The sequence below is a fragment of the Synchiropus splendidus genome, chromosome 2 (assembly GCF_027744825.2).
Source record: "Synchiropus splendidus isolate RoL2022-P1 chromosome 2, RoL_Sspl_1.0, whole genome shotgun sequence".
In the NCBI taxonomy this organism is placed as follows: domain Eukaryota; kingdom Metazoa; phylum Chordata; class Actinopteri; order Syngnathiformes; family Callionymidae; genus Synchiropus; species Synchiropus splendidus.
In genome coordinates this window covers 41,220,891-41,243,900 of record NC_071335.1, presented here as the reverse complement: position 1 = coordinate 41,243,900, position 23,010 = coordinate 41,220,891, and the positions used below count along the sequence as shown (strand labels likewise).

Sequence of the window (23,010 nt, the reverse complement as noted above, 5' to 3'; positions counted from 1 at the left end):
TTATAAAAGTTTAGCAAACCTAGAAAAGCTTTAACCCTCGTATTATGCTTAGGGTCAATTTGACCCATATCCGTTTTTGTGTTCATAAAAGTAGTGGTTATCCTGACTTTTTCTTCATGAAATTTTGTGACTTTTCCTCATTAAGGGTCATGAACAGATGTGTAAAATCTGGACAATTTGATGTCAAGTGAAGTGTCTGTACAGAGTTGGTACACAAAGATGATGTTGCAGGTCATTTTGACCCGGATTCTTTAATGTGGGTAAGTGGCTGTTCAGACCCAAAATAAACATGTCTCTCTGATATACCTATTTAGACTGCCCAGCTATGTGTATTTTGATTGATTTGATTGTCTGAATAGCCATTCAGACCCAGCTGTGTGTAGAGGGGAAACTTTCTCTCCCTTGTTCTTGTCAGTGTTCTCATGTAGTCTCTTTGACAAACACACCAAAAATGAGCTCCAGAAGGTTTACAGTACATGCCTAACAAGCCCGCCAAGTATGGCATCAAAATATGGGTGGCCTGTGAAGCAAAATCTAGCTATGCCGGGAATATGCACGTATACAGTGGAAAGCTACCTGGGGGAGCAGCCGAGAAGAATCAGGGGATGCGTGTGGTGCTGGAGATGAATAAAGGGCTGCAATGTCATAAAATCACGTGACGTCACATTTACATTTACATCCTATCGCCTTGGAGATGAACTGCAGAATAGAAAGCTGAACAGCGGGAACAGTCAGAAAAAATAAGCCAGAACTTCCCAAGGAAATTCTGAAGGTGCAGGGCAGACCTCTGCATTGCTCAATATTTGCTCAAACGGAACCGACGTCGGCTTTTCCTGGAAGAACTTAGCAAAGCACTTGTCACTCCCAAGCTGCAGAGTCGAGCCAGGCCACCTCGATGCCCAGCAACTGCCGTCATTGAAAAGGTCAAGCTCACATCACCCAACCAATCTGCAATGGATGCATTGGATACAATTGTGAAGAAACGGAAAAGATGCCAGATCTGACAGTAAAACAAGTACCTGTTTTGTGAAATGCAAGAATAACATCTGTTACATTCTGTCCATTATGTGGAGAGCATTGAACAAGATGAACATTGAAAAATGGGGCAGATATGGTACCAGAGCATCCTGGACTGCTTTGACCTTCGCTGACATTGGATGCAGGCCTGTCCTGTCCACTTGATTACTCAAGAATGTTACTTTGTTTTCCATGAACTGACGCTTGCTCCGTTTCAACCACAGCCCTTTATCCTCCAACCTCTGCAGCACTTCGTTGAGTGTTTGCAGATGCTGTCATCTCTTCCTCTCAATATAATGTCCTCTAAATACACTGCCACATTTGCCATACCTTGAAGTACATTCTCCATGGTGCGTTGGAAAATAGCAGGACTGGAGTTTACTCCAAAAGGCAGACGTGTATATGTAAAAAGACCTTTGTGAGTGCTGACACTCACAAACTTCCTTGATTCCTCTTCAAGGACTATTTGCTGATATGCATGGCTCATATTGAGTTTTGTGAACTTCTGTCCCCCTGCCAGGCTTGACATCATATCCTCCATTCTTGGAATCGGATGCTGTTCGGTCGTGGAGACTTTGAAGTTCCATTTCCACTTTTCTTTTAATGGCAAATGAAACCGACCTGGGTTTGTAAAATAAGGGTGTGAGAGAGTAGAAGCATACACCAAAATGTCAAACCTGTATTGCTTTATGGTCCCCCGGAGGTAATAAAACCCCTCCCGCCCCTTTTTTATATAAAAAAGAAATTAAAATAACAACCCCTCCCCCTTTTTATATCAAAAAGTAATTAAAATAATACCCCTCTCCCTTTTTTATGTCAAAAGGAAATTAAAATAGTAACCACCCCGCTTGTTTTATGACAGGAAGGGGAATAATTAACCCTATCCTACCTTGTTTTATAACTGGAAGGAAAATAACGAAGGGAGGGGTTTGGACAGCTGTATAAATATCACCCTGTGTGTATAAATATATATATATATATATATATATATATATATATATATATATATATATATATATATATATATATATATATATATATAATATATATATATATATATGTATATACGTCGGCTTTTCCTGGAAGAACTTGGCAAAGCACTTGTCACTACCAAGCTGCAGAGTCGAGCCAGGCCACCTCGATGCCCAGCAACTGCCGTCATTGAAAAGGTCAAGCTCACATCACCCAACCAATCTGCAATGGATGCATTGGATACAGTTGTGAAGAAACGGAAAAGATGCCAGATCTGACAGTAAAACAAGTACCTGTTTTGTGAAATGCAAGAATATATATATATATATATATATATATATATATATATATATATATATATATATATATATATATATATATACATATTTTTTATGTGTATATATGTATATATATTTAATATCTTTTTATATCTTATATCTTCGTATAGCATTACGTTCGAATGCTGACATAACCTGTTGAATAAAAAACATTAAGAAGCATATTCGGATCTCAGCTCATTCATTTCTCGTTTAACATGTCGGTGAAACACATCATTAAAAGAGTTTATTACAATCCTCTTCACCCCGGGAGCTATGGAGGGGTGGATCGCCTTCGCCTCCCGGTAGGACACACCTCCCCAGGGAAGCGTCCAGGATCAGATGCCCGAGCCACCTCAACTGGTTCCTCTCGATGTGGAGGAGCAGCGGCTCCACCCCGAGCTCCTCCCGGATGACCGAACTCCTCACCCTATCTCTAAGGGTGCGCCCAGCCACCGGGCGGAGGAAACTCATTTCAGCCGGTTGTATCCGCGATCTCATCCTTTCGGTCATTACCCAAAGCTCGTGACCATAGGTGAGGGTGGGAACGTAGATCGATCGGTAAATCGAGAGCTTCCTCTTGCGACTCAGCTCCCTCTTCACCACGACGGTCCGATACAGCGACCGCATCACTGCTGCCGCTGCACCGACCCGTTTATCAATCTCACGCTCCCCTTTTGCCTCACTCGAGAACAAGACCCCGAGATACTTAAATTCCACCACTTGGGGCAAGAACTCTCCACCGACCCGGAGAAAGCAAACCACCTTATTCCGGTCGAGAACCATGGCCTCAGACGTGGAGGTGCTGATCCTCATCCCGGCCGCTTCACACTCGGCTGCAAACCCCCCCAGTGCATGCTGAAGGTCCCGGTCTGATGAGGCCAGCAGAACAACATCGTCCGCAAATAGCAGAGATGAAATTCTGTGGTTCCCGAACCGGATCCCCTCCAACCCCTGGCTACGCCTAGAAATTCTGTCCATAAAAGTGATGAACAGAAGACATGCAGGCATTGGCTAGATATAACGACGATCAAAATTACTTGTTGACCGTTATCGATGTATTTTCAAAAAAGGCCTATGTACGTGTTTTAAAAAGAAAGACTGCGATTGAGACAGTGAAGGCGTTCGAATCAGTGCTGGAGGAGAGCGAGACGCCTGCAAAGCTACAGACGGATGACGGTAAATAATTTTTTTAAGAAGAGTTTCCGGGCTTTGATGGAAATTTTTCAACAGCGAGTGACGTTAAGGCCCCTGTGGTAAAGAGATTTAACCGCACTCTTAAAAATCTGATGTGGAGATATTTTACAGCTAAAAACATTACATTACACAAACGTTACATCGAGGTTTTACAGGATCTAGTAAAGAGTTATAATCACAGCTATCACAGTCGTATAAAAATGACACCGATGGAAGTAAGTAAATAAATTTTGCCTCCTGTCGAAATTTCTTTAGATTGGTGTTTGACAATCTTTACATTAGACCGTCAAAAGGTCGGCAGAAGCCAAATTTATGGAGGGCGATCATGTTAGGATATCAAAACTACGAGGTGTATTTGACAAAAAGTACGAGCAGAGTTTTACAGATGAGATATTTACAATAACTGAATGTATTCATCGCAACCCGCCTGTGTATAAATTGAAAGATTTCGATGGCAAACCCATCCAGGGGTCATTTTATGATCAAGAATTAAAAAAAGTACAACTCGTTCTCAAGGAACGCGCCGTTAAAGGAGAGAGACAAGTCTTTGTCCAGTGGAAGAACTGGCCTGAAAAATTCAACAGCTGGGTAAAAGCTTCAGATGTAAAATATATATAAGACGATCCTCCTTGACACCAGGCATCATATCATCATGTAGGGCTCAAAGAATGGGGCTTCTATGTGACTTTACCATCAAACGCCAGTGCAAAAGTTTTTAAAGACAACTCAATTGGTACTTTCCGCATTTAGCACAACATATCGATTTAAACGGAAAATGGGAGGTTGCTTTGACGGAGATTACATACCCTCACACGTGGCATAATATTCCAGAGGATACGTCGTCATTTTACTGGAAACCAAACCATAGAGGAGCTGACTCCAACACCAACACGGCTGCTCCGAGAGGATCAGATTCAGATGGTAACACGTCGCGGCTTCATAAAGATGAATTTCATAGAGCCATGGCGAGACTTTGGGCTCCGGATCCTGACGCCAGCGCCTCAGCTCAGAGGAAAAAAGACGGTTGGATATTACAGCTCACTTAATCAGATTACAACCGAGATGGAGCAAACTTTAAAAAAAAAACAATGAGAATATACGCTTCCTGTTTGACCGTGCACGGCAAAACATTGATCTTCAAGGAGACAGTCAGAACCTAGTGCTTTTTAACTCGCCTTTGGCTTACATGTTAGGTGTAGATCCTGCTAATTGCATCATTTATTGCGAGTTCAGAGCGCCCCATCCTGTTGATTTAAAAGTGGGGTTTTACCATCTCTACTGACGTTGTAAGACCGCAGCTTGTAGAGGATGCATATTGCACCGCTTTTAAGAACGGTGGAAATCAAGGGTAGTTACTCAGATATAATCACACAGCATTTTAACCCTGCTTACTATTTACCGGTTGCCAAGAACCATATTGAAAATATTCAGACACAAATTAAACCAGATCTTAACAAACCAGTCAATTTTACATTTGGAAAGGTGGTGTTGACTCTACACTTTAGACCTGTTACTTGAGACGATATTATATAGCCCTTGCATCGACGTCTGGAAATTCATTGATCACAACAACACCAAAGGGATAACCAGCCTTTGCAGACCAAGTCAAAAACAAACACAATGGTTCATGCAGGCTTAAGAGACGACCCGCACAGAGTTGTACAATATTATGAAAAACAGGTGGGCGGAGAGCTACCCGGTTTTGACGGTGCCCCGGTTATGTACGGACGAGGCATCGGTTCCCTCTTCTCAAAAATGTTTCGGTTTATATCACCTTTGTTGAAAAGAGGTATCGCCATAGCGAAACCCCATCTCAAATCAGCAGTGGGTAACATAGCCACAGATATGTTCACCTGTACCATGAGAGGAATGAGCGATCAACAGAGACAGGAAGGGTCAGGAGGTATAGCTGTCTTATCGCGATGAACAAAGAGACGCCCTCCAGGACGACATGTAACACAGAGCTCTAATAAACGTACAAACAAAAAAAGAAAGAAGTCAGTTGACAGAAGCAAACGGGCCAAGAGGAAGTCCAGAGGGAGCTCTGATATACTTTAAAAAACCTTATATACAGTAACATGGCACTCCTACACCAGAAATCTGCTGAATGCACATTGGCAGAACTGGATTTATTCACGCCGCCGATGACACGGCTTTCCATCGAGGACAAAATTTACACTGAAATTGCTCCAGTAGCCGCGATCAGCGATTGAGTTTTTTATACCAGGAGACGGCGAAAAGTATCTAGACCTAAACGACACCCTTCTACTCGTGCGTGCAAGAATTACTAACGCCGATGGCACACCGCTGGCTAACGACGCAGCAGTCGGTCTCATCAATTATCCTCTAAACACAATCTTTGACCAGTGCGATGTGGTTCTGGGGGATCGGATGATTTCGCAGTCCAGTTCCACTCACCCGTACAGAGCTATGATCGAAACACTTCTCAACTTTTCAGGCGACACTCTTAAAACACAGTTTAGCGCCGGCCTTTTTTACCAAGACACACCTGGGTCGGTTGACTCGATCATCACTGTAAACGGTCCCAACGCAGGCCTTAATAAACGGGCTGAGTTCACGAGCAGGTCCAGAGAAGTACATCTTCTCAGTCCTCTGCACAGCGACATATTTTTCTGTGAGAGACTGTTATTAAACTCGGTCGATTTAAGAATTAAACTCACCAGGGCGAATGATGCCTTCTGCCTGACCGGACCTCGCAACTCCACCTTTCGTCTGAAAATCCTTGGCACCTCTCTGTTTGTGAAGAAAGTCACTGTTTCGCCAGCTGTGAGAATACGTCATGCAGCGGGTTTGTTAAAAGGAAATGCTCTCTACCCCCTCTCACGAGTCAACGTAAAAACATACTCCATTCCAGAGAACTCGAGAATATGTACCCAGGAGAGTTTATTTCTGGGTTCAAGACCTAAATCCGTGGTTTTAGGGATGGTGCGTCATGAGGCATTTTCCGGTAGGAAAGATCTCTGCCCGTTCAACATGAATATCTAGCCCTCTGTCAGGACGGTCGACAGATCCCCGCTAAAGCTTTTCAACCTCAGTTTAACAACGGTATGGCGGTCAAAGAGTTTTATAACATGATTCTAGCTACAGGAAGACATTTGAAGTATCTAAGCATTGACCGCGAAGGTTTTAACAGCGGATATTCGCTGTTTGCATTTAATCTCAATCCAGCCGATGACAACGACGCTCTCTCAGCTGTCTCAAAAGGGAATTTAAGACTGGAGATGAGATTCAGAGTTGCTTCACCAAACACCGTAATACTGATTGTGTACGCTTGTTATGATTCCATTCTGGAGATTGATGCAAAAAGACAAGTGCTGGTGGACTATTATTATAAAAGTTATGGATAGTCTCCAGTTACAGAGGCTGCTGAGAGGTCTCATGGGCGACACATTTTACGGTGTGTGGCCGTCGGACAAGTTGCCTCAATTGACACAACCCCTCAGACTGCCTGCATATTTCATCGTCAACACACATCCGGCACATAAACCAGAAGTGCACTGGCTGGCTTTAACTCTCAAAGAAGACGGGAGAACAACTTTCTTTGACTCGTTTGGAATGGGGCCCTACTTTGCACATTACCCTGAAAATATTTTAAAGTTCCTCAAGAAACATTCAGAGGTCATCAAGTACAACAATGGTCAACTACAGCACCCTCTATCGTTTGTATGTGGTCATCATTGCGTCTTCTACCTCTGTCATCGTGCTAGAGGGCTGTCTATCGGAGAAGTATTAAGTCTATACAGTGACGATAACTTAAAAAACGACCTCATGCTATACAACTTTGTTAAAGGACATCAACAATGTCTAAAAAGATGTGCACACTGTCCATGGAAACAACAAAACTGTTCTCTTCTGTATTTTAAAGACTATTGTAACGTGTGACTAATCTTATTGTGCGTGTGTGTATTTAAAAAAAAACTGTAATCTCATGGTAATTCAATAAAACATTTCTTTGATGAAAAGACAATAACTGTGTACAAGACAATTATTCAGGAAACCCATCGAGGTGTTAGAGACAATTTCTTCCCTTTGGTCACTACACGCGTCAAGCGTCGTTGAGGTGTCACTTTAGGGTCCTTTGGGTCGGGAGACCAGCTCTCAGCTATACTTTTCTTTCGTAAGATAGAATTCAATTTAAGTCTCTGATATTGAGCCCTCGATTCAGGATTGGACAGCAGTGTGAGAGGCATTTTAGCTTTAATAATGTGACGAGAAACTCGGACCATCCCTCAGGTAACGAAGAACTTGTTTTCTTATACGGTAGGGAAAGGTACTTGAATATATCGATCACATGAGAGCCTTTTACAGCACTTCCTTCATACATAAATTCACCATTCATATTCCAACCACCACCGTCTTTGGATATCCTCTGGATAATGTATTCAGCATTTCTTCGAGCTTTTGACGGAAGGCTATTTAGAATATCCTTACCCAAGTCATCTGTTACAGTGGGTGTTTTTAGAACACTTTCGACACGACTGTCAGAGTCGTGGGGATGATCGCTGACTCCATCTCATTGTAAAGTCAGAGTTACTCTCCTTTGGTCTCTCTGATCCTCTTTAGTAAAGGTTAAATATCTCTGCAATCGAGCATTATACTTTTTTATCTTCTCATACGAGTTAGACTGAGAATCATTTAGAATGGTCATCATCTTCTCATTCAATTCATCTTTGGCAGTTTCACGGATGTCGGTGGTTGGACGTCATAACTGGATAATTTGCTGAGGAAAGACGAGATACATTTTCTGGACAGTCTTCATCGTGTTTTACTTCTTTACAAGTCGTCCTATTAGATTTCCAATGATTGGAACAGCTGCCGATAGCAACGGCAACAGCTTTTTAAGAATCCTTCACGCTTCATGCACACTTTTTTATTAGCCAAGAGTCTGATGTTTTTCTTCTGTTTTTTCAGTTTTTTGAACTGAGCCTGCGACAATGGTGCAGTCCCCTTCAAAACATTCAGGGCGATCTCACCGAGAGCTTGAATAAAGTCCCGAGAACTATGCATCAAAATGTCTTTACGTTTCTTTGAAGGAGCATGCTATAGTTCCTTAAGTAAAACCACGTTGATGAGGAAGTATCCCAGTCCTTAGTCTGTAGCGTTCTGGACATGAGGGTGTTAGATCAACAATTAAGTACCCGTGAGCGCCAGCTGTAACATCTTCAAAGATTTCTAGAAAGAAAGCTCTTTGAGACGGGTAAACCTGTTGAGCAACAACTTTTATCTACATTTTATCGCGAGGATTCTTAAACAATACAAAGTAATTGATATTCAGACTAATAGTACGACTATATTTACCACGATGAAATAAGTTTTGCGTAAGCATTATAACACTCATATTTTTATGATGTCTCTACTGTGTAAAAATGCCTCAGGGTTTTCAGAAGTTTCAAAAATAACATTGTCAAGAATAATCAAATGTTTTCTATCAGAAGGAAATAGATCTTCATTTTCAAAAGATTCAGGTAAACCTTCAATGAATTTGATATTTTTATTCATCTTTTGCAATTCACTGTACAAAGGTTGAAAAGAAGTATAAATCCGTACAATATTTACATTGACATCATCCATTACATTTTTTTCAAGTTCACACAATTTTCAAGTATACATTTTACAAAATGGGTCTTTCCTGACCCTGATGGTCCCACCACTAGACATGAAAATGGTGTTTTCAAATGTGGATCGAAATTAATTTCTTCGATAATGACCCCTCATCCACCCAAAACTCAGAACCCGAAAGGTTTGGTTGTCCCATCCGAAAATAATCGCCTCTTATCGTACACGACCCGGAGTTTTTTAATAACTGATCTGTTTTTTACTGCGATGTTCTTTTTATCCCTCTCAATGTTGTGTTGGCAGGTCTCAAGCACCCCATCAGGTGAATTCTGCAAATAGCCCTCTACAGACGGAGTCAAAGTTTATCCGCTCACAAGATTCTTTTGTTTGCGTGATACCTTTAATTTTAATCACAACCTTCTTCTGTCCTTTGTTCCTATAAGCTTACGACCTAGGACCCGCCGAAACAAAGTCCTTGATGCTATCCCCGTCGAGTTCATCAGTCAGATCACCGAGATAGTTACCTAATTTTAAAGGCGTCTCGCCGTCTTTCACAACATATATCAAGCTGTCTGGGTCAACGTAGAGAACATTCTCCTGCAATTTCTCCATGTAACTGTACAACTTCAGACGAGCATAAGCAGTGGTAAAAGCTCCGATAAAAACATTGCTGCTTTTACCAGGAGGGTAGAGACCATTGTAACGCCACTGGATCACAACTTTTTTCTCATCCAGCACGTTAAAGTAGCTGACCTCGTATTTCCCTGAAAACATGAAACTGAAAAACTCGTTGGGGTCTGACACTACAGAAACCTGAGACATGTTCACTCTCTGACAAAACTTTCCCCATAGGCTATTAAGACAAGTCTTAGCCACCTGTCTCTTTGCTGGGTTGTGACAAACCCTGCGACAGTCGTCACAAGTTACCGGGTCTGGGACCTCTGTAGGGCAAACAGGATCGTGACAAACGCTACAGTGAGCTTTGCATATGTGTTTTGATTTATCTTCATACCCCTTATGACAGCTGACGCAAAAGTAACGTGTTCCTAACAAACCTTTAGGGTTCTTCACCCCGTAATAGTGTCCCTGAAGTAGAAACAAGAATAAGGGCTCCGAACCATCAGCAAAACCGGTGGCATAATGCGCTAATGGCTGGTTTGCTGTCGTTTTATTAAACACAACAATTTTACGCCTCACTATCCGTTCAAACAGGGGTATATCTGTGAATATGATAGGTGTTTGAGAATCTAAACCAGCTTTGTTTAATAATTCCCTCCCCAACTCAACACAATCTTGATACGCACGGTTAGGATTAAGGAGACAAGAAAGGCTGATTGCGACGCAAAGCTGCTTGGTTCCATCACCACCAACTACATAGAGATGTCGTCATTTTTTAACAAAAATTTTGGCGTCCAGCGTCTTCTCGAGCTTGCGTTTCGCGCCTCCTCGAGGGATATGTACAATTTGGACCGTTAATTCAATTCTCTTACCCATAGCGATGACTCTGTCAGATTGCACTGTGTTGCTAAGGAGGTCCTCAAAAGCAGGGTAGATATTTCCACCGTCGCCTTCAACCACAACATTAACGTGTTCTTGAACATCTTCACCTACCACTTCAAGCTGAACCACATCCTCTCGATCTGCCAGTCTCTGCGCTTCATCAGCCAACTCCCTGACCTGTTGCATCCAACCTCTGTAGAAAGTAGCTAAATCAGGAGTGTCCGGTACAGCAGGACGTGTTAGCACCCTTCTTATCCTATCGGTGTTAAAAGGCTCTATGACTTCTGATTCAATACCGGTACCTCTAATACAACATCCTTCCTGAAGCGAATCACCGTCATCATCAACATTGTCATCACTACAGTTAGAGTCAGACACATCTACCAGAGGGTCAAGAGCAGTTGTCCCTGAATCAGTCGTCTGCAGATTATCAACAAACCTTTCTAACCGATCGCCATTGTCTAAAGAGGTATCAGCCCTACCCTCACGAGATGATGCAGGAACCATATTTAAAATTCGGTTATCCTCTCTCTCGCCGAAAAAAATTGACTCCATGTTTTCATTTATACTCGGATCATAGACCTGCACTACATCCTCCTCAGACACGTTGTCAAACAAGTGAGACAGAAACATACGTGTTGGTGAAGCACTCTGGTCAATGAGGTTTGGTGTAGTGTCCTGGTTGTGTGTGGATTCAGGGTCAGAACCGGAAGGAAAACCATCATGGTTGGCCATAGCGTAATAACAATAATAACAATAACAATAAAATAATAATTAAAAAACATTTAATAAACAAAACCTTCACCTTCACCTTCTTCTGCCGCTTACATGGGCCGTCCCTCCTGCGGACCCACCACCCACAGAGGGAGTCATAGGGGTCGGGTGCATAGAGAACTAGGTAGCAGTCGAGGCCGGGGGGCCCGACGACCTGGTTCGTGTGGACATAAACAAAACAACAGTCTCAAAACACAATCACCCGCGATGCAACAGCGACCTCAAAACACAATCACCCGCAGTGCAACAGCAACCTCAAACCGTAATCACCCATCACTGCTTTTAAATAATGAGGATCCAAATGGACCTTACTGGGGTCGAACTTCAGTCAGATCAGTCCACGACGTCTGTTACCACCAGGTCCTTGTTGTTTTAGGAGTCTCAGAACTTCAGACACCAGCGCTTTATTCGTGACGTCCTTAAAGATGAATTCTGTAACGATTATCATAATATTTAAGACATATGCATCCCTGCTGATTACTCGTTGAAATGGTTGTTAATCTTACCTTCACGTATATTTCTCGCAGAACGGCGGTATTTACGTGCTTGACGCGCTTGACGTGCTAGACGACGACTCTGTATTTCACTCTGATGAAGACGACGTTCAAGCGTACGTACTCTGAATTCAAGCTGTTGTTTTACAGCCGTTGCATCATGGAACGCTAATAGGGTCGGCGACACTGGAGCGTGGGGTCTGTCTTGGGTAGCTGTGACAGAGCGCTCGGGGGCAGGGGGTAGAGGCAGGGTTTGGTCAGGGGGTGATGCGGCGCAAGTCGACGTTGGTGTCCGGGGTGCTATCCGCGGGTTGTCTGTGGTTGCTGGCGGTGCTGATGGTGGCGGCGACGGTGGCTGTGGAGGTGCGGATTGCCCAGATGCCGACGTCGAGTCTTCAATAGGGAACGATCCGGATAGTAGATCCAGAGGTACTGCGGAAACCAGCGTCGATGTCTCCCACAAAGGCCAAGACCCAGGAGGGAGAGCTGAAACAGAATTTTGACAACAATACAAATGTAAATACAATCTAGAAGCAAGACCTCGGATAGCAGTTAATATGATATTAATATAAACAGAGTAGTATGAAAATAACCCTAGTACAATATGAAAAAATACGACCTGCGGAAAAACAAAATTACGTAATCATATAACCGGTGTTGAGCCGTGTTGTTTTCTAGCGAAGGCTATAATAAAACAACAACACGTGTAGCATCACGAAAACCATCATCACAACAGAAGCATATCCTAAAGAGCGTTAAAAATAAATAAATAAAAAACTCAATGTATGGACCTACTCAGGACCGTCATTTAAAGCATAAAAACAAATAGCAAATCACGAATCATTAGTGTATAAGAATACTATATATATATATATATATATATATATATATATATATATATATATATAGTATATAGTATAATACATAGTGTATATGTATTAAAGCACATTACAATTACCTCTAGTGGTCATCATCGTTAAAGCACAGTGTAAATAGCAATCGCGACCTCTAGTGACCGCCGTCGTTAAAGCATAGTGTTAATAGTAATTGCGACCTCTAGCGACCGGTGACGTTAAAGCATAGTGCAAATAGTAATCATGACCTCTAGTGGTCAACGTCGTTAAAGCATAGTGTAAATAGTAATCACGACCTCTAGTGGCCGCAGTCATTAAAGCATAGTGTTAATAGTAATTGCGACCTCTTGCGACCAGTGACGTTAAAGCATAGTGCAAATAGTAATCGTGACCTCTAGTGGTCATCGTCGTTAAAGCATAGCGTAAATAGTAATCGCGACCTCTAGTGGCCGGCGCCATTAAAGCATAGTAGTAAAATCACAATGTTGTTTAGCAGTAACAGTTACCCAAACACCTTCAATAATAAAATTACGCTATCTAAAAGCATAAAGCCGGAACATAGATAAACCACATTACAGATAACAGGCACCTTGATGCTCTAACACAACGAATTGCAGACACATCATTAAACCACACACACACACACACACACACACACACACACACACACACACACACACACACACACACACACACACATAATAGCGAACATACAGCCATTCAGCTGATACTGAACGGTAGAGATGTGTTGAAAAAAAATTGGAGATTTACATCTTACCAAACGGTGGTGGTGGCGTTGAAGCGACAGGCAGAAGGTGTGGCGTGCTGGTTGTCTTTGTATCTGTTTTCATGTGAAAAAATAAATAAATAAATACAGCAGTGAAACGTAAACTATCACTCCAAAATGTTTTTTCCCACCTCCTATCAGCTGAGGCGTCTGGTGAGTTAAAGAATCAACGAGCGGGTGCCGGGTGATCTTTTCATGCACACACACACACACACACAAGTATTTCTTTCTTTTTGTTTTGGTATCCGGGGCGATGTCCGCGGCTTGTCTGTGGTTGCTGGCTGTGCTGATGGTGTCGGCGACGGTGGCTGTGGAGGTGCGGATAGCCCAGATGCCGACGTCGAGTCTTCAGCAGGGAACGGTCCGGATAGTAGATCCAGAGGTACTGAGGAAACCGGCGTCGATGTCTCCCACAAAGGCCAAGACCCAGAGGGGAGAGCTGAAACAGAATACCGACAACAATACAAATGTAAATACAATCTAGAAGCAAGACCTCGGATAGCAGTTAATATGATATTAATATAAACAGAGTGTAAATGTAGGGATCTACTAAGGATCAACATTTAAAGCGTAAAAACAAATAGTAAATCACTAGTGTATACTGTCATTAAACCACATTACAATTAGTAAAATCACGACCTCTAGTGGACGCCGTCGTTTAACCACATTACAGTTAGTAAAATCACGACCTCTAGTGGACGCCGTCGTTAAAGCACATTACAGTTAGTAAAATCCCGACCTCTAGTGGCCGCCGTCGTTAAAGCACATTACAATTAGTAAAATCACGACCTCTTGCGGCCGCCGTCGTTAAACCACATAACAGTTAGTAAAATCACGACCTCTAGTGGCCGCCGTCGTTAAAGCACATTACAATTAGTAAAATTACGACCTCTAGTGGCCGCCGTCGTTAAAGCACATTACAGTTAGTAAAATCACGACCTCTAGCGGCCGCCGTCGTTAAAGCACATTACAGTTAGTAAAACCACGACCTCTAGCGGCCGCTGTCGTTAAAGCACATTACAGTTAGTAAAATCACGACCTCTAGTGGCCGCCGTCGTTAAAGCACATTACAGTTAGTGAAATCACGACCTCTAGCGGCCGCCGTCGTTAAAGCACATTACAGTTAGTAAAATCACGACCTCTTGCGGCCGCTGTCGTTAAAGCACATTACAGTTAGTAAAATCACGACCTCTAGCGTCCGCCGTCGTTAAAGCACATTACAGTTAGTAAAATCACGACCTCTAGTGGCCGCCGTCGTTAAAGCACATTACAGTTAGTAAAATCCCGACCTCTAGTGGCCGCCGTCATTAAAGCACATTACAATTAGTAAAATCACGACCTCTAGCGGCCGCCGTCGTTAAAGCATAGTATTAAAATCACAATGACGCTTAGCAGCAACAGTTACTCAAACACCTTCAATAGTAAAATGACACCGTCTAAAAGCACATAGCCGGAACATAGACAAATCGCATTACAGATAAAACACACACACATGCACACACCCACACACGCACGCACGCACGCACGCACGTACGCACGTACGCGCACACACACACACACACACACACAATAGCGAACATACAACCATTCAACTGATACTGAACGGTAGAGATGTGTTGAAAAAAATTGAGATTCGTATCTTACCAAACGTTGGTGTTGGTGTTGGTGTTGAAGCGACAGGTAGAAGGTGTGGCGTGCTCGTTGTCTTTGTATCTGTTTTCATGTGAAAAAATAAATAAATAAATACAGCAGTGAAACGTAAACTATCACTCCAAAATGTTTTTTCCCACCTCCTATCAGCTGAGGCGTCTGGTGAGTTAAAGAATCAACGAGCGGGTGCCCTACTCCTTCGACCTCTGACTGATCGTCTGTTTTCATACGCACAGGCGTTGAATAAAACAAAAAACATAGGTAGTTAAATATAAAATACATCGACAGACTGTGGTTAAAATACTTTTTTTTTATTGAACTGAATGTTTTGCTCTCACCGTTGAACAGTTGGAGCGACCCGTTCAATGAATGATCAGCATCAACAGGGTCCGGATGACTTCCCGGTCGTGTCTGATTTCCGGGTTCCGGGTGATCTTTTCATGCACACACACACACACACACACAAGTATTTCTTTCTTTTTGTTTTGGTATCCGGGGCGATGTCCGTGGCTTGTCTGTGGTTGCTGGCTGTGCTGATGGTGTCGGCGACGGTGGCTGTGGAGGTGCGGATAGCCCAGATGCCGACGTCGAGTCTTCAGCAGGGAACGGTCCGGATAGTAGATCCAGAGGTACTGAGGAAACCGGCGTCGATGTCTCCCACAAAGGCCAAGACCCAGAGGGGAGAGCTGAAACAGAATACCGACAACAACACAAATGTAAATACAATCTAGAAGCAAGACCTCGGATAGCAGTTAATATGGTATTAATATAAACAGAGTGTAAATGTAGGGATCTACTAAGGATCAACATTTAAAGCGTAAAAACAAATAGTAAATCACTAGTGTATACTCTCATTAAACCACTTTACAATTAGTAAAATCACGACCTCTAGTGGACGCCGTCGTTAAACCACATTACAGTTAGTAAAATCGCGACCTCTAGTGGCCGCCGTCGTTAAAGCACATTACAATTAGTAAAATCACGACCTCTAGTGGCCGCCGTCGTTAAAGCACATTACAATTAGTAAAATCACGACCTCTAGTGGCCGCCGTCGTTAAAGCACATTACAATTAGTAAAATCACGACCTCTAGCGGCCGCCGTCGTTAAACCACATTACAGTTAGTAAAATCACGACCTCTAGTGGACGCCGTCGTTAAACCACATTACAATTAGTAAAATCACGACCTCTAGTGGCCGCCGTCGTTAAAGCACATTACAGTTAGTAAAATCACGACCTCTAGTGGCCGCCGTCGTTAAAGCACATTACAATTAGTAAAATCACGACCTCTAGTGGCCGCCGTCGTTAAAGCACATAACAGTTAGTAAAATCGCGACCTCTAGTGGCCGCCGTCGTTAAAGCACATTACAATTAGTAAAATCACGACCTCTAGTGGCCGCCGTCGTTAAAGCACATTACAATTAGTAAAATCACGACCTCTAGTGGCCGCCGTCGTTAAAGCACATTACAATTAGTAAAATCACGACCTCTAGTGGCCGCCGTCGTTAAAGCACATTACAGTTAGTAAAATCACGACCTCTAGTGGCCGCCGTCATTAAAGCACATTACAGTTAGTAAAATCCCGACCTCTAGTGGCCGCCGTCATTAAAGCACATTACAGTTAGTAAAATCCCGACCTCTAGTGGTCGCCGTCGTTAAGGCACAGTGTGAAATAGTAATCGCGACCTCTAGTGTCCGTCGTCGTTAAAGCATAGTAGTAAAATCACAATGACGCTTAGCAGCAACAGTTACTCAAACACCTTCAATAGTAAAATGACACCGTCTAAAAGCACATAGCCGGAACATAGACAAACCGCATTACAGATAAAACACACACACACGCACACACACACGCACACACACACACACGCACGCACGCACGCACGTACGCACGTACGCGCACACACACACACACACACACACACACAATAGCGAACATACAACCATTCAACTGATACTGAACGGTAGAGATGTGTTGAAAAAAATTGAGATTCGTATCTTACGTTGGTGTTGGTGTTGGTGTTGAAGCGACAGGTAGAAGGTGTGGCGTGCTCGTTGTCTTTGTATCTGTTTTCATGTGAAAAAATAAATAAATAAATACAGCAGTGAAACGTAAACTATCACTCCAAAATGTTTTTTCCCACCTCCTATCAGCTGAGGCGTCTGGTGAGTTAAAGAATCAACGAGCGGGTGCCCTACTCCTTCGACCTCTGACTGATCGTCTGTTTTCATACGCACAGGCGTTGAATAAAACAAAAAACATAGGTAGTTAAATATAAAATACATCGACAGACTGTGGTTAAAATACTTTTTTTTAATTGAACTGAATGTTTTGCTCTCACCGTTGAACAGTTGGAGCGACCCGTTCAATGAATGATCAGCATCCACAGGGTCCGGATGACTTCCCGGTCGTGTCTGATTTCCGGGTTCCGGGTGATCTTTTCATGCACACACACACACACACACACACAAGTATTTCTTTCTTTTTGTTTTGGTATCCGGGGCGATGTCCGCGGCTTGTCTGTGGTTGCTGGCTGTGCTGATGGTGTCGGCGACGGTGGCTGTGGAGGTGCGGATAGCCCAGATGCCGACGTCGAGTCTTCAGCAGGGAACGGTCCGGATAGTAGATCCAGAGGTACTGAGGAAACCGGCGTCGATGTCTCCCACAAAGGCCAAGACCCAGAGGGGAGAGCTGAAACAGAATACCGACAACAACACAAATGTAAATACAATCTAGAAGCAAGACCTCGGATAGCAGTTAATATGATATTAATATAAACAGAGTGTAAATGTAGGGATCTACTAAGGATCAACATTTAAAGCGTAAAAACAAATAGTAAATCACTAGTGTATACTCTCATTAAACCACTTTACAATAAGTAAAATCACGACCTCTAGTGGACGCCATCGTTAAAGCACATTACAATTAGTAAAATCACGACCTCTAGCGGCCGCCGTCGTTAAACCACATAACAGTTAGTAAAATCACGACCTCTAGTGGCCGCCGTCGTTAAAGCACATTACAATTAGTAAAATTACGTCCTCTAGTGGCCGCCGTCGTTAAAGCACATTATAGTTAGTAAAATCACGACCTCTAGCGTCCGCCGTCGTTAAAGCACATTACAATTAGTAAAATCACAACCTCTAGTGGCCGCCCTCATTAAAGCACATTACAGTTAGTAAAATCCCGACCTCTAGTGGCCGCCGTCGTTAAAGCACATTACAGTTAGTAAAATCACGACCTCTAGTGGCCGCCGTCGTTAAAGCACATTACAGTTAGTAAAATCACGACCTCTAGCGGCCGCCGTCGTTAAAGCACATTACAATTAGTAAAATCACGACCTCTAGTGGCCGCCGTGGTTAAAGCACATTACAGTTAGTAAAATCACCACCTCTAGTGGCCGCCGTCGTTAAAGCACATTACAGTTAGTAAAATCTCGACCTCTAGTGGCCGCCGTCGTTAAAGCACATTACAGTTAGTAAAATCACGCCCTCTAGTGGCCGCCGTCGTTAAAGCACATTACAATTAGTAAAATCACGACCTCTAGTGGCCGCCGTCGTTAAAGCATAGTATTAAAATCACAATGACGCTTAGCAGCAACAGTTACTCAAACACCTTCAATAGTAAAATGACACCGTCTAAAAGCACATAGCCGGAACATAGACAAACCGCATTACAGATAAAACACACACACACGCACACACACACACACGCACGCACGCACGCACGTACGCGCGCACACACACACACACACACACACAATAGCGAACATACAACCATTCAACTGATACTGAACGGTAGAGATGTGTTGAAAAAAATTGAGATTCGTATCTTCCCAAACGTTGGTGTTGGTGTTGGTGTTGAAGCGACAGGTAGAAGGTGTGGCGTGCTCGTTGTCTTTGTATCTGTTTTCATGTGAAAAAATAAATAAATAAATACAGCAGTGAAACGTAAACTATCACTCCAAAATGTTTTTTCCCACCTCCTATCAGCTGAGGCGTCTGGTGAGTTAAAGAATCAACGAGCGTGTGCCCTACTCCTTCGACCTCTGACTGATCGTCTGTTTTCATACGCACAGGCGTTGAATAAAACAAAAAACATAGGTAGTTAAATATAAAATACATCGACAGACTGTGCTTAAAATACTTTTTTTTTATTGAACTGAATGTTTTGCTCTCACCGTTGAACAGTTGGAGCGACCCGTTCAATGAATGATCAGCATCCACAGGGTCCGGATGACTTCCCGGTCGTGTGTGAATTCCGGGTTCCGGGTGATCTTTTCATGCACACACACACACACACACACACACACACACACACACACACACACACACACACACACACACACACACACACACACACACACACACACACACACATACGCATGTATATACACTTAATAAATACCGCTATTCTTTACCTAGTTATCGTAATTATGATTAGAATCGCTGTCTCCTTCTCACCAATGACTCGCGCCGGTCCTGTCTTCCGTGCCGAATTATACCGTCGCTTACGGCTCAGAGAGCGTTGGTTACTCCCCTTCGCTCGATTTCCTGTACTCTGCCCCGGACGAACTCGTCCTCGCTGTCGATTATTATAATACACGGCGTGTTCTGAGCCTCGGTGCCGCTGTCTTGAAGACTCGCTCTCGGAGTCACAGCCGACAGATCCGCACGGGCATCTCCGTCTTCAAAAGTTACACGCATTAACCGCTCAAGCTCCTCAGCGCCAATCAGCGTCTCCGGGAAGTTATTCGCGGAGGCGATAATGTCTGAAAAATAGAAGTGCGGCTGTTGTAACACATAATAGAGATATTAACAACGAATTATAAAATAATTCAATATTTTTACCAGTATCACTCTGCGTTAAATGAACATCATACAGATGAGTGACGACGTCTGTCAATGAAAAGAGACATGGTACGTGATAAACATGGCGTAACGTTTTTATTATACTTATATATGTAAATGTAAATACATAGATACACATATATGTATATACTTATATGTATACTGTATAGATATAGATAGATGGATAGATAGACAGATAAATATTCACCTACGACGTGCAGAGGAAGAGGCATCCATGGGTAGTCTGGAGTCCTTTTGGAAAGGAGGATGAAGTTCTGGAAGGTCTGGTCAGCAGCGAAGGTTACCCCGGAACTGATGTAAAATGTGGTCTGAATCGGATCACCTAAATACTCCGTCCGTGTGGGTAGGTCCTAGGTGACGTCTTTGTTGATTTGGATCGGGTCACCCACTCTGCCATTGTCGCCAATTAAAGACAGATGTATAAATATTCTAAAGGTGTTTCCAGATGTGGTGGAGACAGCACAAGATCTGGAATTTGACCCATGACGACCTGGACCATAAGAAGACCAGGATCAATGTCTGCTAGGTAGCTCAGAGGTATGAACCGCGGCGACGTAAAACAAATAATCAGATGGAGAACGGACATGGTGACAGAAGCAGGATGCCAAAAAAAGAATGGCTTGGGTCATCTGCTCTGCCATTGTCGCCAATTAAAGACAGATGTATAAATATTCGAAAGGTGTTTCCAGATGTGGTGGAGACGGCACAAGATCTGGAATTTGACCCATGACGACCTGGACCGTAAGAAGACCAGGATCAATCAGTGGAGACTGCAACTCCAAAATGAACTGAAATGTGTAATAAAAGGGGTCAGGGCCTGAGATAGTCTTTGTCACTCTACACCATCGGAGCTGAGGCAAAGCCAGGTGTAGTTGCGGGCCCAGAGCTCTGTTAGGGTAATTAGACGCCTCTGTCAGGGTGTAAATTCTTTTGGATTTTAAGTTGGGGTGTTTTTGGTTGTCATTCTCACGAGAAAACGAACACGCGGAAGGTACAGAAGTGTATTTCCTACAGCCTAAACAATGTTGTCTGAAGACAATGAGGTCCGCCTTCAGACTGTCTCTTTTGAAGATTCAACCGTCCAGGAAAGAACTCGCGTCTCCGCAGCAAATTAACTGGTTATCACAGACTCTAAAAATGCATCGTTTCAAACTCACACAGGGTGTAAAATTAAATAGACTGATTCAACAGAAACTCATATGAGTTGAATAGCTGTGTCATTTGAACTAATGCTGAAAACTAAAGTATTTCTTTCTTTTTTGTTTTATCCTTGTTCACTCAACCTTATTTTCTGAAAACTAAAAGTATTTCTTTCTTTTGTTCTATTCTGAAAACTAAAAGTATTTCTCAAACAAGTACAAATTATCTGTTTAAACGCATTTTGAAAAAATGGTGCATGAGTTGGGTAGCTGTGTCGTTTGAACTATTAGTGAAGACTAAAAAGTGTTTTCTTTCTACTGTTTAATCTTGAAGAAATATTTCAAGAATGAAAAACTTCTTCATAAGATGTTAAATAACTTCTAAAATGTTTAAACCCGAAATAATATTGTAGCTACTAACGTGTTTTGATTATTTAGCCTACAATGCAGAGACAGTTCAAACATTGACTAATGCTGAAAACGAAAAGTATTTCTTTCTTTTTGTTTTGGTATCCGGGGCGATGTCCGCGGCTTGTCTGTGGTTGCTGGCGGTGCTGATGGTGTCGGCGACGGTGGCTGTGGAGGTGCGGATAGCCCAGATGCCGACGTCGAGTCTTCAGCAGGGAACGGTCCGGATAGTAGATCCAGAGGTACTGAGGAAACCGGCGTCGATGTCTCCCACAAAGGCCAAGACCCAGAGGGGAGAGCTGAAACAGAATACCGACAACAACACAAATGTAAATACAATCTAGAAGCAAGACCTCGGATAGCAGTTAATATGATATTAATATAAACAGAGTGTAAATGTAGGGATCTACTAAGGATCAACATTTAAAGCGTAAAAACAAATAGTAAATCACTAGTGTATACTCTCATTAAACCACTTTACAATTAGTAAAATCACGACCTCTAGTGGACGCCGTCGTTAAACCACATTACAGTTAGTAAAATCAGGACCTCTAGTGGCCGCCGTCGTTAAAGCACATTACAATTAGTAAAATCACGACCTCTAGCGGCCGCCGTCGTTAAACCACATTACAGTTAGTAAAATCACGACCTCTAGTGGACGCCGTCGTTAAACCACATTACAATTAGTAAAATCACGACCTCTAGTGGTCGCCGTCGTTAAAGCACATTACAGTTAGTAAAATCACGACCTCTAGTGGCCGCCGCCGTTAAAGCACATAACAGTTAGTAAAATCACGACCTCTAGTGGCCGCCGTCGTTAAAGCACATTACAATTAGTAAAATCACGACCTTCGTATCTTACCAAACGTTGGTGTTGGTGTTGAAGCGACAGGTAGAAGGTGTGGCGTGCTCGTTGTCTTTGTATCTGTTTTCATGTGAAAAAATAAATAAATAAATACAGCAGTGAAACGTAAACTATCACTCCAAAATGTTTTTTCCCACCTCCTATCAGCTGAGGCGTCTGGTGAGTCAAAGAATCAACGAGCGGGTGCCCTACTCCTTCGACCTCTGACTGATCGTCTGTTTTCATACGCACAGGCGTTGAATAAAACAAAAAACATAGGTAGTTAAATATAAAAAAGTAAAATCACGACCTCTAGTGGCCGCCGTCGTTAAAGCACATTACAGTTAGTAAAATCACGACCTCTAGTGGCCGCCGTCATTAAAGCACATTACAGTTAGTAAAAATCACGACCTCTAGTGGCCGCCGTCGTTAAAGCACATTACAGTTAGTAAAATCACGACCTCTAGCGGCCGGCGTCGTTAAAGCACATTACAGTTAGTAAAATCACGACCTCTAGTGGCCGCCGTCGTTAAAGCATAGTGTAAAATAGTTATCCCGACCTCTAGTGGTCGCCGTCGTTAAAGCATAGTGTGAAATAGTAATCGCGAC

General features: G+C 42.9%; 1 long non-coding RNA gene across 1 annotated transcript; it reads right to left on the bottom strand.

The window, feature by feature from the left end:
* Nucleotides 1–10,693: 10,693 nt before the first annotated feature.
* LOC128754735 (uncharacterized) lies at nt 10,694–12,163 on the bottom strand. Its single transcript, XR_008413967.1, has 3 exons — nt 11,861–12,163; nt 11,535–11,786; nt 10,694–11,379 (listed from the first exon to the last, which is right to left on the bottom strand). It is a non-coding gene; the product is annotated as an uncharacterized LOC128754735 (long non-coding RNA).
* Nucleotides 12,164–23,010: the final 10,847 nt, after the last annotated feature.